General features: G+C 44.0%; 1 protein-coding gene across 1 annotated transcript in view; it reads right to left on the bottom strand.

The window, feature by feature from the left end:
* Nucleotides 1–536: 536 nt before the first annotated feature.
* Nucleotides 537–15,745, bottom strand: part of LOC125446439 (zinc finger protein 271-like) — a 111,492-nt gene continuing 96,283 nt past the window's right edge. Inside the window, exon 3 of the transcript XR_009442934.1 lies at nt 537–2,380. The gene's annotated coding sequence lies outside the window, so the exon portion shown is untranslated. The remainder of the gene's footprint in view (nt 2,381–15,745) is intronic.

Below are 15,745 nucleotides of genomic sequence, written 5' to 3'. Positions count from 1 at the left end.
CTGCTCCTTGAGCAGAATGGCATAATACCTCATCACAAGAACTTTCCAACAAGCACTGTGAAATCCTTTTTGTTCACCCCGTCTGTCTGTCTCACTGCACACTGCGCTAGAATTGGCTGAGGGCGGAGAGACTGTCACACATCTCCTGCTGGAATGTGCTTTGGTAAGGAAGCCTGGAGAAAGATGCATAGGACGTTGTCGAGTTTCATTCTGAGCAGCTCTGTGACTCAGTCCACTACTCCATGGTCAGTTTGCTGGTATGTATACTGAGACAAACATCAACTGCACATGAAGCACTATCAACTTAGTGTAAGGCAGTCTTTGGTTTGCTCAAAGCTTGTTGGTCTTCCAGAGAAATGAATTGACCTGGACCGAGTATTGCGGAGTGGCATATTCCAAGGTCTAGGAGAACTGCTGAAGGACAGACTGAAGCATGAGGTGTGGTGGCGAGGTCCTTCCTAATTCTCTGTTTAAAACACCAGGAGACGTAGAGAATTCCTCAAGCAGTTAAACTTTTATTTGCAAACAAAAGCTGTGACAATCAGAAAAATGGTTTCCCGACTGCCCCTAACTATTTTGGGCTCGCTACTTTTGTACTTTTCTAGTTGCCGCGCTTATCTGGTGTCATTAACGTAACCAATCACATTAGCTTTTATTGTCTTTCTAAACCAATCATCTTCTGCCACAATAGTCTTCTACTCTACACTTAACCTATCACATCATGCCACCATTGTCTTTAACATAATGCTCATGTATCACGTGATTTGATTAATCTATCATATTATGCTACCATTATTTTCAGCCTGCGCTCATCTGTAACATGATTCTATGCATTACTCTATTAATTTAGTTACACACTGTCATATCAATTTCCATATATTCCCCCCTTTGAGACCTACTGGTCTCACTCAGAGAAAGAAGACAACAAGGCTGAACACACAATGGCCAATTAAGAAGCCGCAGGTCCAAAAGTGGGCAAAAATAATTCTGAGGTCCAGGTCTTAAAGGCTTATTCCTCCATCCCTGGAATCACTGGGCCAAAAACCTGCCCTCAAATGGCTGGAACAGGAAAAAAAGACCCAAGGACTCTTACAGTCTAAGCTCACACGCTACCTTTTTCTGGACAAGCCCTCTGCACTTCAGCGGACACCAGATCATGCTAAGAGAGTGTTGGAACCTTATCAGAAGAGGGAGATGGTCCAGAGTTCGCCGGAACAACAAGGAGCTGCCGTGCGGCGAGATGCACTAACAAAGACTTAATAAGAGATAGAGAACAACAGAATACAAATGCAACAATAAGCAGCACGATGCCCGCAACAATCTCAGTCTTGGTGCACCAAGGCCCCATTTTCCCAAAGCGCTATCCAACCGGTCAAAAAAATTGATGGCCAGGCCCTGCATTTTCCTTAAGCTCTTTCGTTCGAATCCTCAGCTTATCCATCACCTTAGTAAATGATCCCTCCGGGCTCGTATGATTGGGTATGAAGGTGCAGCAAAGTTCCCCAAACATTACACAAACCCCTCCTCTTTTGGCTAACAACCAGTCCAGAGCCTGTCTATTTTGCCATGTCATTTTGGCAGTTGCATCCAATTGCTCCCCCAAGGCCGAGAGGACATCAGTGTAATTGATAAATCTGTCGGTTGTAGTAGATGTAATTAATCCATTTGGTATTGCTGCTAATTCCTATAGCTGAGAGAAGAGACTCCCACCCTGCGGCAATTTTGTTTCGGATCGTGAACTCGTTGGGGATGCCTCTTGGCTGACCTATACTATCAATTTGTATCGTTGGATCAGGGACATAATCCCGTCGAGGGAAGTGCAAAGTCGGGTGTGATAGGGCATTAAACTGGGCCCATAGTGACGCAACAATCTCATGGAGGAGCATTACACGGGTGCGGGTTCCATCCCAGCTGGGGGGGAAGCATTGGATGCAGCTCCCCGTCCAGGCCACACAGCCACCAGGTATCTGCTAATGGAATGTGCTGGGAATTCAGAACAGAGTCGCTGTTCGCAGCACCATGAGATGTGTTAGTAGAAATACTAAGCGTCTTCACGCAAAAGCCCTCAAAGTGGGCTACCAGAATAGGCCCATCGCAGGTAGTCCTGGAAGCGTCAATATCTCCGAGAACGTCACACACCAAATGCTCAAAGCCTCGTAAAGGAGTACCGATTTCCGGTGTGTCCTGTTCGTTCCATGCTGCCCCTTGCTCACCCTCACTTTCCTCAGCTCCGGAGTCCCTCCACTTGAACGGCTGTGGGCGTTGCCTTAGTTACTTTCTCTTCGGCTTGTTGCACTTTCTCCGGAAAACCGGCACGTACACCCGATCTCAGGGTTTAATAGGTCCCTCCTCTCTCAGGCACCGGCTCCTTTTGTTTATCCTGTGTGTGGATAGACTCATGTATCATAGTTAGTTGCTGTATATACTGCTTCAATTCCAGCTCCAATTGTTCTAAGCTGGGCCCTTCATACGGACCCCTCCAGTTGGGCATTGGCATGGGTCTACTGGTAAGCATTTAGTGCGGTGTCAAATTTGTCATGTGGTTAGTCTGCATGCGGTAGTTCATTAGTGTCAGTGGCAACGCATCAACCCAATTAAGGTTAGTACTTGCGCAAATTTTATTCAACTTGGCTTTTAAAATCCCATGAATCCTTTCCACCATGCCTTGCGACTGGGGATGATACACACATCCAAATCTCTGCTTGATCCTCAAGGTCAGCGGCACCAATTTAAACACTTTTTGGGTAAAGGCAGACTCTATTGTCCGAGCTGATCTCTGACGGTATACCAAACCGTGGAAGAACTTCATTTGTTAAAAATTTCACTACCATTTTTGCTCCTGAGTCTTTAGATGGAGTTGCCTCCACCCATCTTTTAAACTATCAATCACCACCAACATGTATCTTTTCCCTCTTTCCGACTTTATCATGTCCACACAGTCGATCACCAAATGCTTAAATGGTCCCTCAGGTACTGGTCTGTGTCCTATAGGGGTCGCTATTCCCTTTCTGACATTATTTTGAGCGCACACCTCACATTGTGACAATATGCAATCCACTGAAGCCTGCAAGTATGGTGACCAGAATCCGTCATTTTTTGCCTTCCTCATTACCTCCCCCCTTGCACAGTGATCCAACCCCTGTGCCTGTGAAATGAGAATCGTCAACAAAGGGGTATGTAAGGTAAGGCAACCTTAGCAGAGCAAACAATGTGGAGACAAAGGGGGGCCGGGTGAAACCAAGCTACCCACAAACTTTCATCAATACTCCACAGGCCTTCTTGGTTTCACCCGGCCCCCCTTTGTCTCCACATTGTTTGCTCTGCTAAGGTTGCCTTACCTTACATCCCAATGATGTCTGCTATTATGGGCTCCGGATCTAAGCGCATCTGGGGCACAATGACAGCGGAGGTGCACCCAGAGGCCATTATAGCCACTTCATCTGCTGCCTGATTGCCCTTGACCACCACATCACTTCCTATTTTGTGTGCCTGGCACTTTATAACAGCCAGCGCTTTTGGCTTCATTAACATGGTTGTCAATTCTACAATCTGTGAGTAATGCCGTTTGAGGTCTCTTTTGCCCTCCCTGAAGCCCCTTTGCTTCCAAACAGCCCCTAAGAAATGGCATACCCCATGGGCATAAGCCGAATCAGTACAGATATCCATTTTCTCACCTTCCATCAACTCACATGCTGCTGGTAATGCCTTAAACTCAGCCAGTTGTGCTGAACAGGGTTGTGGACAGGCCTCCAATACGATCGTCCGAAACAGAGAATGCCCTTGTTGCACAACCGAAAATCCCGCATGATAGCCATCATAGTCTCTATAGCATGAGCCATCGACAAATAGAGCCTTTTTATTGTCATCAGACAATGGCTCAGATTGTACATAAGCCCTCAATTTAGCAAATGTAGTCACCTCCCTGACACAATCATGGGGTTCTCCCTCATGTTCCAGTGGAACAGAGTCCGCTATGTTCCTTGTAGCGCATCTCTCTATAGTTATGTCTGGAGATGTCAGTAACATCCAATATGCTATTATCCTGGCAGGTGTCAATACAAATTGTCTTTTTTTCTAATAATTCCGCTACCTTACGGTGTGTGTGCAAGACCATAGGATAACCCACTGTCACGGAGGATACTTACTCATATGCAAAATGCGCTGCCGCTAGCCCCTGATAACAAGGTAGATATCCCTGAACCATTTCATCCAATCTGGTGCTATAATATGCAATAGGTTGCTTAGATCTCCCTACGCCAGTCTCCTGTGTACATACTGCAGCAGCATAACCTTCCTGGCTGTTGGACACGTACAGGTGGAAAGGCTTTTCATAGTTAGGCAAGGCTAATGCCGGAGCCCACTGCAATGCTTGCTTAAGGCTGTTGCAATTTCCTCATTCCACTGCAAAACATTCCTCAAGTTTGAACATCCGGCCTCCTTCATTACTTTCCTCAGGGGATTTCGGCATATCCTTCAACCCAGTCTTAACTAAATCCCGCCATTCCCAGAAACGTCATCATCTGTCCTACTGTCCCAGGTCCAGGGGCTCTAGTAATTGTCTCAATCTGATCTGGTGCAATCAATTTAGTTCCTTTAGAAACTAGTCTGCCCAAATATTCGATGTGCAGTTTGCAAAATTGAAACTTCTTCCTGGACATCTTGTGACCTCCACGTGCCATTTTTTTCTAGAATGAGAATGGTGTCTCACTCGCGTTGTTCTTGATTTTCTGAGCAGACTAACAAATCATCAACATACTAGATTAGCGTACTCTCCAACAGCATACCCTCTAGATCTGACTTCAAAGTTGGATTAAGTACATGTGGCGAATGTTTGAACTCCTGCGGCATTCGAGTTTAAGTGCACTGCTGACCCCTGTATGTAAACACAAACAAGTACTGGCAATGCTCTGCCAGTGGAATGCTGAAGAAAGCAGAACACAAATCAATAACCGAAAACCAAGTTGCCATCGGAGGCACGTTAGTCAATAGTGTATGCGGGTTTGGGACTACCGTCAGCCAACCTTCCGCCACCTCATTTACTGCTCTCAAGTTGTGCACAAGTCTCCATTTGTATCCGTCTGCTTTTAGGCCTGGCAACAACGGAATATTACAGGGGCTGCTCGTTTCCCTAAGCACTTCCGCTTCCAGCAGTCCCTGTATTGTTGCTGCTATTCCCTCCTCTGATTCTGGTTTTACGGGATATTGTGGTCTTCTAGGTGGAATTGCTCCCTGTTTTAATCTTATTTCTACTGGGCTTGCTGATTTCACTCTCCCCACATCAGCATCATGTTGTGACAATAAAATGCATCCAACCGTTTATCCTTTTGGTGGCTCTCCTCTCCCATTACCACCGGAATTCTCCACTGGAGAATCACCTTACCCTCCTTTGGATTTCCCACCATGTCTACACTCACTACAACTCTAACATAGTTACTATCTCCAGACTTCCAGACCCCGGTACCACCTGGTACAGGATTATTAAATTTTCCTGACATGGGAGGGTGGGAGGTGTATTGCGGTTGGAAGCAAATGTATGCGGCTCCAGTGTCTATCATTATTGGCGTCAACTGTCCTTCTAAACTAACCAGTATGATGGGTTCCTGCCCAGCCCCCCGTGTTATCATAGGGTACTGACCGTCCCCATCCAGGTTCTCTGGGTACCCCTAGCACATGCCGTATCGGTTGACCGGCCTGTTGGGCCTGTAGTTGGTTGTGGTGAAACAGCCGATGTGTTTTGTGCATAGGTCCACCCTGGGGCGGGGAGGGCCAGGTCCAATATGGGCAGTCCCTGTTAAAGTGGCCCAGTTGATAACACCCCCAACACACTATTTCTGGCCCTCTCTGAGTCTGGCTACTCGCCATACCCTTTGGCGCCCCCTCCTCCCGCCACCTCTTTGTCCTCGTCCTTGAGAACCCCAGTTCTGTCTAGGTTGTTGTTTAATTTTACTTTGCCCTTGGTATGGTATCTGTGGAAAGGTTCCCCCAAAGACATTTATAATCGGCGTGGGGTTTTCTGGCCCCTGCCAGGCAGTGTGAGGGGGTCCTCCCTGGGCTGGCATTTTGTTTGTGTCAGTGTTGACCATTGAGTCATATTTTCTTTTTCTGTTTCCCTCTCCTTTTGAGCTCTTCAAGCTGCGTTTGTGTCAGCTTTCTTTGCACCTCCTCCTGTTGATCAGACAATTTCTTTTTGTCCCTTCGGTACTTCCCGACTGCATGGTCTCCGAATTCCTGGTGGGTCATTGACGTTAGGCCCACCACCATCTCCAGTCGTGACCTGACTTGAGAGGCCATTTGCATCAATAATAGCAGTCCGGGGCATTGTGGTCAACAGTTGGTTACTCTCCATGTTTTGCTCCATTTCAAGCCTCCATTTTCTTAGTTGGCTTTCTCAACAAGCAGCTGGGTTTTCAGTGTCTCCCAGTGGATCCCCTCTCATAGCTTTGGGATCAATTTTAGGTGGGTAACAGTCTCTAAGGGCCTGCCATACCCTTTGTCTTACTTGATCAAACCTAGCCCCGTCAATCATTGGATTGTCCACCATATTCTTCAAGCCAGCTCGGTCAGTTATTTCTCTTCACTTCGGGAGCCCTATCACCTTTACTAGCAGTGCCTGCAAATCTTCCATAGCCAATAATCATCCCGTGGTTTCATCTTCAACGGCTCTAATCCACTTTCCTGCCCCCTCATGTAAATTGGGCAATGCATTTTTCAGCCCCTCCAGATCCTGAGCTCCCCAAGGAATGTATTGCACCTGTCTTCCCCCTTTTATAAGCAATGGCAGCATCTTCCCTTGCTGAGACTGCCACATTGAGAATCATCATCCAATGAGGAATCAATCTCTAATTCCTCCCATCCTTTTCCAAGATGTCCCGCTCGGGCCCATCTCCTTGCCTGTTCGTCTGCATCCTCTTCACCCTTCATCTTATTACTCCCCTTCTGTCCCCACTTGACATCCCGTTTATGGTGTAGATATTCCTCACAATCTTTTTGTTCTCTTAAAGTGCGTAATGTGTTAATTTCATGCGGCAGGTCCTGTTTTTCACGTTGTATAGCTTCCATTTCTTCCTGGCTCGCCTTATTTTCTGCCTCTCTTCTCTTTTAATGCATTCTTCTCTTTTTCATCTCTCTCTCTCAATCTAATTCTCCCTCTATCTCTACCGTTCCCCTTATTACGGGACACTGTTTCGTGTTCCCTTTGTTTTAATAGGGAGGCGGTTTATCTAGTTCCCTTAGGTCCGGATATATTGAGGTTTTCTCTTTTGACCCTCTGGTTCCAAGGCTGTTTATTTCGTTCCTTCGCACCACCCCCGACCCTTGTCACAACTGGTGCCTGATAGGCTTTCTTCAACTCTTCTCCCCGTCCTAAAAAGTTTTAGTATCTCCACCGCTTGCTCCCTCTTCTGGTTCCTTTTTTAGAGTTATCTCTTGGTTTGTAGTTTTTAATTAACCCTTCCATCTTATCGCACATATTTATATCAAAGGTACCATCTTTTGGCCATTAAGTTAGGAATTTCTTAGTTATTTTTCCCCATTTTTTGGAAATTTTATGATATCATTTCTTGCTACTGGAAATTTCTTCCTTAGTATTCAGCTGCAGTCCCTTTGTTCATGGTTAAAATTATGTCAGTCTAATTATCATACAGTCCTTGTCTTCACACAACTCAACAATCTGGTAGCACTTGTGGCTATTCTCTGTTATTTTTCTTTAGTCGTCTATTACCAATTTGCCAGCTTTCAGTTTTAATCGGGTTTAATATTACTATGGATAAAACAATCTTACCTCACTTGTTCTGCCCGTACAGATCCCTGCTTTCTCCAGGGCGGTATCCACAGAACTTTCTGAACTGCCCATTCAGACCCTCGTTACACAAGAGGCGGTATCCACTGGGATTTACCTACACCACGTGAAATTTTAGCTCAGCCGATCTCTATCTTCTACACTCACTCACCCCACTGCGCAGTTTTTCCTGAACAATCGTCTGCGTCTCCTCAAACTTCAATTTACCTCACGCCTTTTGAATCTTTGGATCAGAGACACCCTTTGGCAGTTTCCCTGCACTTCTGCATCCCTGAGGACCTCCCCCACTTAACAGAATGTAGTCCGAATTAACGGCAAAACGCTTACGTTTTTTGTGGGTGGCCAACCTTTATTCTGTCAGTCTAGGAAGTGTCCCCAGCGGACCGGGAAGTGCCCTGGGGTCCCTGTCTCTTTTTGGGTAGGTCTCTTTCCGATCCTGTTCGTGATGCCAAATCTGTGGTGGAGAGGTCCTTCCCAACTCTCTGTTTAAAACACCAGGAGATGTAGAGAATTTCTCAAGGAGTTAAACTTTTATTTGCAAACAAAAGCTGTGACAATCAGAAAAATGGTTTCCCGACTGCCTCTGACTATTTGGGGTTCGCTACTTTTGTACTTTTCAAGTTGCTGCGCTTATCTGGTGTCATTAGCATAACCAATCACATTAGCTTTTATATAATAAAATGTGAGGCTGGATGAACACAGCAGGCCAAGCAGCATCTCAGGAGCACAAAAGCTGACGTTTCGGGCCTAGACCCTTCATCAGAGAGGCCCGAAACGTCAGCTTTTGTGCTCCTGAGATGCTGCTTGGCCTGCTGTGTTCATCCAGCCTCACATTTTATTATCTTGGAGTCTCCAGCATCTGCAGTTCCCATTATCTCTGACATTAGCTTTTATTGTCTTTCTAGACTAATTATCTTCTGCCTCAATGGTCTTCTACTCTACACTTAACCTATCACATCATGCCACCATTGTCTTTAACATAATGCTCATGTATCACGTGATTTGACTAACCTATCATATTATGCTACCGTTATTTTCAACCTGCGCTCATCTGTAACATGATTCTATGTGTTGCTCCATTAATTTAATTGCACACTGCCCTATCAATTTCCATAGAGGCAGCTGCACCAACGCATAGTGAGGAACCATCACTGCATGAGGTCTTTCAGCAGAATTTAAATAGGATCCGTTCAGTTAACACGTCCTGATAGTACCTGGAGGATATATAAATATAATCTTGCACAAGTAAGAAATGCCTTTGGTTTGTCTGTTGAATGGAGTCAAACTTCAATATTTGTTTGTTTCTTCATTTGCTATTGTAGAGAACGAAACTGCTTTAGAGGCTATATATATGAAGTTTTATTTTTATGACTCAAGCATGTTGTTGAAATTTAAAGAAAACGGTTGTAGGAAGTTCAAATAATTCTCCTGAGAAGGGCACAACTCACTGGATACTTCTAGCAAGCTTAGACAGTCTCTACCATGGCACAACGCATTGTGTTCACTTCATACTCTAGACAGTGCTGGACGCGAAGGATGGTGGCAGGAGTGGTCAGCGGTGAAGGGCCAGTCATGGCCGAAGTCTTGTGAGTGGCAGTGAAGCCTGGTATGGCCAGTGCAGATCAGCAGTGGTTATCGTCGGTGAAAGCAGCTGGAGAATACAGGTGCGCCTTAGCCCAGTATGGGAAAGCATGAAGGGAGAGAGAATCCTGATCGGGTTAACACAGCTTGGATTGTCTGCAGGCCCATGGTTTAAGAAAGGGCTGTAATGTTTTATTTTTAACTTTATATCTTTATTTTTCCCTTTTTATACCAAGAAAACTGCAGCACTGAACTTTTCAATTTACGTCTTTATTTTTATATTTCTGTTACCTTTCGTTGACCTAGGTTTTTGTACTTAAAATGGCACCGTGTGGTCACATTGCGCGCTTTTTAAAACTTCAGTCTAAAAACCTAATGCATTTCGGATGGGTGGTGAAGAGATCATTACCTAACTCATCCTGGAATGTACTTTTGCCACGAAGTTCTGAAGAGAGATGGTCGTCTTCCCAACTTAAGCAAAGTCTGTCCATTAATAGTAATGTTCTGTGTTTAGCTGCTGACAGCGACATTAGGTCGATTCAAGTTGCCCAGCTGTGATCTGTTCTAGCCATAGCTGGTTGCCGTGGCTAAATAATACAGTAATGCAATCAGGATGTACGAAAAGCACGGACAGAGAGAGAGAGAGAGAGAAATCCAGGGGAGAAAATAGGAAGGGATTGAGGGCTGGGGAGAGAGAGACAAACAGAGGTACAGAATTGATAGTGTACAGTTGCCATACGTCGCAAAGCCACAATCTGTAAAACTTTGTGTGTTCATTTCCTCAGAGTATGACCAGTGATCCCCTGCTTGATGACACCTTATTAAGTACCTTTTTGGTAGTATTTATGATAATCATATGAGTCGGAGCATGTTGTAGTGATTCAGATGTCACTTCATGGTATCTCCCGACATTGTAAATTTTTTGCGGGGTGGGATACTTATGATTACCCCGATGTTTGAGAATGTGTTACACGACTTCTTTATCACGTTCCTCTTCATCAACGTTCTCACTATTCAATATTCTACTGGCAAGAATAAAAAAAACCTTAAGTTTCCCAGGGGTGCCTTTTTTCCCTACCGATTCTCTCCATTACTTATCAGACACACGGACGGGAACTTAGTGCCTATCAAATTTCAGTAGATTTGTACTTATCATTGTCAACAGCCAATTGGCCTAGATTGTGCACGATTTCACGACATGTTCATCATCCGATGTATCAGCCAGGTGGTCAATAAGTGAATTGATCATAGTTCGCAGAGGCTTTAAACATTCACTGGTGTCTAACATAACCCGCATCTGCCGTTTCTAATAGTCCACTCTTAGCTCATACAGCTGAGTCCTTTCTGCCAGTCCTTTCAGAAATTGTTGACCCTATCTTTGCCATGTGTCTGTCAGAACCTTAGTCAGATTACCTTTAAGTGTCCAATTTATTAGTTCTGTTAGAGCTGGTACGGTAGGTGGAATTCCTGTTTAATACATAACACGGAACATACTTGTTTAATTATTTTCCTTGTACAAATGTATTTTTTGATCAGTCGAATTGCAGACGTACCCTCCCCCACCACAGTATAATCTCTTCTGCCAGTAATCTTACAAGTGTTTCTGCTGAGCAATCCCTTCAATGAAATGCTTTTACCAACTCCTTAACCTGTTCTTCGCGCTGTCTGTGGCCCCAGATCAACATACAGACATGAGCTATAAGATAGGGGCCCTTGTACTGTCTGTCTATACGTTAACTCTCTGATCCCTGGATAATTTCAGCGCTGCTATCGGAACTTTTAATTCTACCACGAGGGCTGAGTAACACCCAGGAATCTGCACGCTTTCCAGCTAAAATTTCGCCTGCATCTAATGTCGTCCAAGCGCGCAGGGCGTTCCCTCGTAGTATTTCCTTAATCATTCGCAAGTAACTCCAACACTCCATCTCCGAACAGTTCCTCAGCGATCGTGTCACTCTTTCCATCATCAACTTTCCAGCACACTCATACTCATCTCCTTTCACCATCAATTCTGACAGATTTGCTGAACTATCCTTGACGGCTTGAACATGTTTATGTGCATGGAGTAACACAGATTCCCATTTAGCTCTGCGATTATCTGTCTTCATTTATCGAAATCTCAATTACCCTTGTAACTCCTCTCACTTCACTTTTTCCCAATTGTGTTAAAGCAGTTTCTGTAAGGAGTAGGTATGTTTGTCTTATGAATTAAGGTATTTTCTCGGTTTACAAGCCACATTAACCATTTCACGCCATGCTATTTTTCAAATAGGCGCAAATGATTGAAATCCATTCTTCAGTGTACTATTACTCCTCCTTTGTAACAGTCTAACGTGGACTTCTTTGAAGATTCTTGCAGGCTTATCGAGTCTCCCAGTACCACGCCATATATTCTTGATTCTCGTACGAACTTGTCAAAATATCTGAGATTTCACTTAAGTCTCCACATATGGTCTCAATGGTCCAGGTGGACGATCTCTCATCAAATTCAACTCTCATTTTTTTAAAAAAACTCAAGCTTCACGAAGAGATAGCTATCAATTTAATGCTCCCATCCATGATTCCCTTTCACTACAATGTATGATAACTTCAATTGCTGTTACAGCCCATTATTCAAATTAGTTTCTGTTGTATTTACTGTTACCATTTTCCACCCATAATCACGTACTCTTATCTAATTTTGCACTTTAACCATCCTGTCTAATCCCCAGAGAGATTTCCAGTTCAATGAAACATATCCTTGCAATCCCTTAAAACAAAAAAAAATTGAATCTGGGAGAAACATACTTTATTCTTCTTTCTCTGAGTTGACCCCCTTTTTATTTAAATTACTTGACAACCTACTGTAGAGATTTGATATATCCATATCAATACATAAGCTTGTCAAAATTGAATTATTTCATTTACTCTTCAAAAACATGAAATAATTTCCTTCCATGCATTCAAAGCACTGAGATCTTGTTCATGCATTTTATTACTTTCCAGAACCCCTTCACATTTCAGGTAACAGTTACCCTTTAAATGTTTTAGAATGCCAGAGCAGGTGAAACTTAAATATAATTTGGTATTATGATATGCTTGAAAGTGCCCATCTGCAATGATTTTGAAATGCTCAATACTCAATATATTTGATGTTTTCATAGTAGTTCTCCAATAATACGATATAATGTTGAAGAACAGCCTGATGGATTGAGGATGACTCATCCATCACTGTGTTAAAATGTTAAAAGCCTACAGTCAAGTTAAAGAATACGAAGCTGCTGACAAATGTCATATGATTCATCAGTTATCCAAAACAAAACAGTATCCATCCATCTGCTTCAAGCAGAATGGGTTTATTAGTGATAGTTTATGACGCATCGAAAGGGATGCGGCCAAGACTCTTGGACGTAATTATGTTAACAGCCCTTTTCTCCTATACAAAAATAAGAACCATGCATTATAGTCCGTTTCCGAACAAAGGGAGAATTTGTATCCTTCATTAAATTTTGTGTTTCATTCAAACTCTTTGGTGTGCCTCAAGGATCTGTTTCGGGACCACTGCTGTTTGCCATTTTTATAAATGACTTGGATGCTGGCATAGGTGGATGGGTTAGTAAGCTTGCAGATGACACTAAAATCAGTGGAGTGGTGGACAGTGTGGAAGAATGTTGCAGGTTGCAGGGAGACTTGGATAAACTGAAGAATTGGGCTGAAAGGTGGCAAATGGAGTTTAATACGGATAAATGTGAGGTGATTCACTTTGGGGGGGAATAATAGGAAGGCAGAATACCAGGTCAATGGAAAGATTCTTGGTAGTGTAGATGTGCAGAGGGATCTTGGTGTCCATGTACATATACCCCTGAAAGTTGCCACCCAGGTTGATAGTGCTGTTAAGAAGGCTTACGGTGTGTTAGGTTTGATTGGTAGAGGGATTGAGTTCTGGAGCCGTGATGTCATGCTGCAACTGTACAAAACGCTAGTGCAGCCTCATTTGGAATATTGCGTGCTGTTCTGGTCGCCCCATTACAGGAAGGATGTGGAAGCATTGGAAAAGGTGCAGAGGAGATTTACCAGGATGTTGCCTGGTCTGGAGTGCAGGCCCTATAAAGAAAGGCTGAGGGATTTGGGTCTCTTCTCTTTGGGGAGAAGGAAGCTAAGAGGGGATTTAATAGAGACATACAAGCTGATCAGAGGATTAGATAGGGTGGACAGTGAGAGTCTTTTTCCGAGGATGATGACTTCAGCTTGTACAAGGGGGCATAGCTACAAATTGAGGGGTGATAGATTTAACACAGATGTCAGAGGCAGGTTCTTTACTCAGAGTGGTAAGGGCGTGGAACACCCTGCCTGCCAATGTAGTTAACTCAGCCACATTAGGGGCATTTAAACAGTCCTTGGATAAGCATATGGATAATGATGGGGTAGTTTAGGGGGGAGGGGTTTAGATTAGTTCACAGATCGGCGCAACATCGAGGGCTGAAGGACCTGTTCTGCGCTGTATTGTTCTGTGATTTCAATTTTCTCATATTTTAAAACACATCACTAAATAATTTTTTTCAAATTTCAAATTTCCCTATTTCTTCAAACATCATTTCAACTGAGCAACGCTGGAATTAAAGAGTCACCCATGATCATAATAATGTTTGGAAGCTCATTCTTGCTATGAAATGAAATTCCAAACACAATAATTCAATCATAAAGATTCTGACATTGAACGTTTACCCAGGATTAGATTTGATTCTCTGCAATGTGGAAACAGGCCCTTTGGCCGAACAAGAACGCACTGCCCCTTGGAGCATCCCACCCAGACCCATCCCCTATAACTCTCACACCCCTGAACACTACGGGCAATTTAGCATGGCCGATCCACCCAGCCTGCACGTCTTTGGACCGTGGAAGGAAACCCATGCAGACACAGGGAGAATGTGCAAACTCCACACAGACAGTTACCCGAGGCTGGAATCGACCCTGGGTCCCTGGTGCTGTGAGGCTGCAGTGCTAGGCACCGAGCCAGCGTGCCGCCCACACTTTCCTCTGCCAATTCTTTCCCCAAAGTAAACACAATACAAATTATCTACAGGCCCCCAAACAGTAGTCAGGATGGAGGGTGCAAGTTGAATCAAGAGTTGAAATTGGCCTGTCGCAAAGGTATCACTATAGTTGTTATGGGGGATTTCAACATGCAGGTAGACTGGGAGAATCAGGATGGTACTGGACCCCAAGAAAGGGAGTTTGTGGAGTGCATCTGAGATGGATTCTTAGAACAGCTTATACTGGAGATTACCAGGGAGAAGGCAATTTTGGATCTGGTGTTGTGCAACGAACCAGATTTGATCAGGGACCTTGAAGTAAAGGAGCCATTAGGAGGTAGTGGCCATAATATGATAAGTTTTAATCTGCAGTTTGAGAAAGAGAAGGGAGAATCGGGAGTGCCAGTATTGCAGTTGAATAAAGGGAACTATGGAGCTATGAGGGAGGAGCTGGTCAAAGTTCAATGGTATAATACCCTAGCAGGGATGGCAGTGGAACAACAATGGCAGGTATTTCTGGATATAATGCAGAAGGTGCAGGATCAGTTCATTCCAAAGAGAGAGAACGATCCTCAGGGGAGGCAGGGGCGGCCGTGGCTGACGAGGGAAGGTATAAAAATAAAAGAGAAGTATAACATAGCAAAGATGAGCGGGAAGCCAGAGGACTGGGAAGCTTTTAACGAGCAACAGAAGATAACTAAAAAAGGCAATACGTGGACAAAAATTGAGGTATGAAGGCAAACTGGCCAAAAATATAAAGGAGGACAGTAAAAGAAAAAAATTGTTTAAGACTAAAATTGGGCCCTTGTACTCAGAAACGGGTGAATTTATTATGGGGAACAAGGAAATGGCCTGATCTTGTGGTAAAAAATTACTCAGAGACGTGGAGAGTTCCTCAAGAAGATGATCTTTTATTTGCAAATAAAAGCCGTGACAATCCAGAAGTATTTTCCTAGAGTGCCCCCGAGCCTCTTTGGCTTACACTTCTTATAGCCTTTCGTTATCAGTCTCTCTCGCTCAGCTTATCAGCGTGCCCAACTGGGACAGTCCGAGTTATCTTATCTCAAACCAATGAAGTCAGCCTGTCTTGTCTTTCCACTCCCGCCACTATGGTTTTTTTCCCTCCACTACTTAATTCATGATATAATGACTATTCATTTCTTATCCTGCCACAATGTTTCTTCTACTTCTGACTTATCTCTAATTTATTCTAGTATAAATAAGTTTCTACTGCTAGTTCTGCCACAATGGTTTTCCAACCTTAGTGACCCCTACCTTAAAGTGACCTCACTCCCTTATGTTAGTATTTATCTTATCTTGTCACACATCACATCTACCCTACACATGCCAGCAC

The sequence above is a fragment of the Stegostoma tigrinum genome, chromosome 34 (genome assembly GCF_030684315.1).
Source record: "Stegostoma tigrinum isolate sSteTig4 chromosome 34, sSteTig4.hap1, whole genome shotgun sequence".
Taxonomy (NCBI): domain Eukaryota; kingdom Metazoa; phylum Chordata; class Chondrichthyes; order Orectolobiformes; family Stegostomatidae; genus Stegostoma; species Stegostoma tigrinum.
The sequence above is the reverse complement of the archived record's forward strand: the minus strand, read 5'-3'. Positions and strand labels throughout refer to the sequence as shown.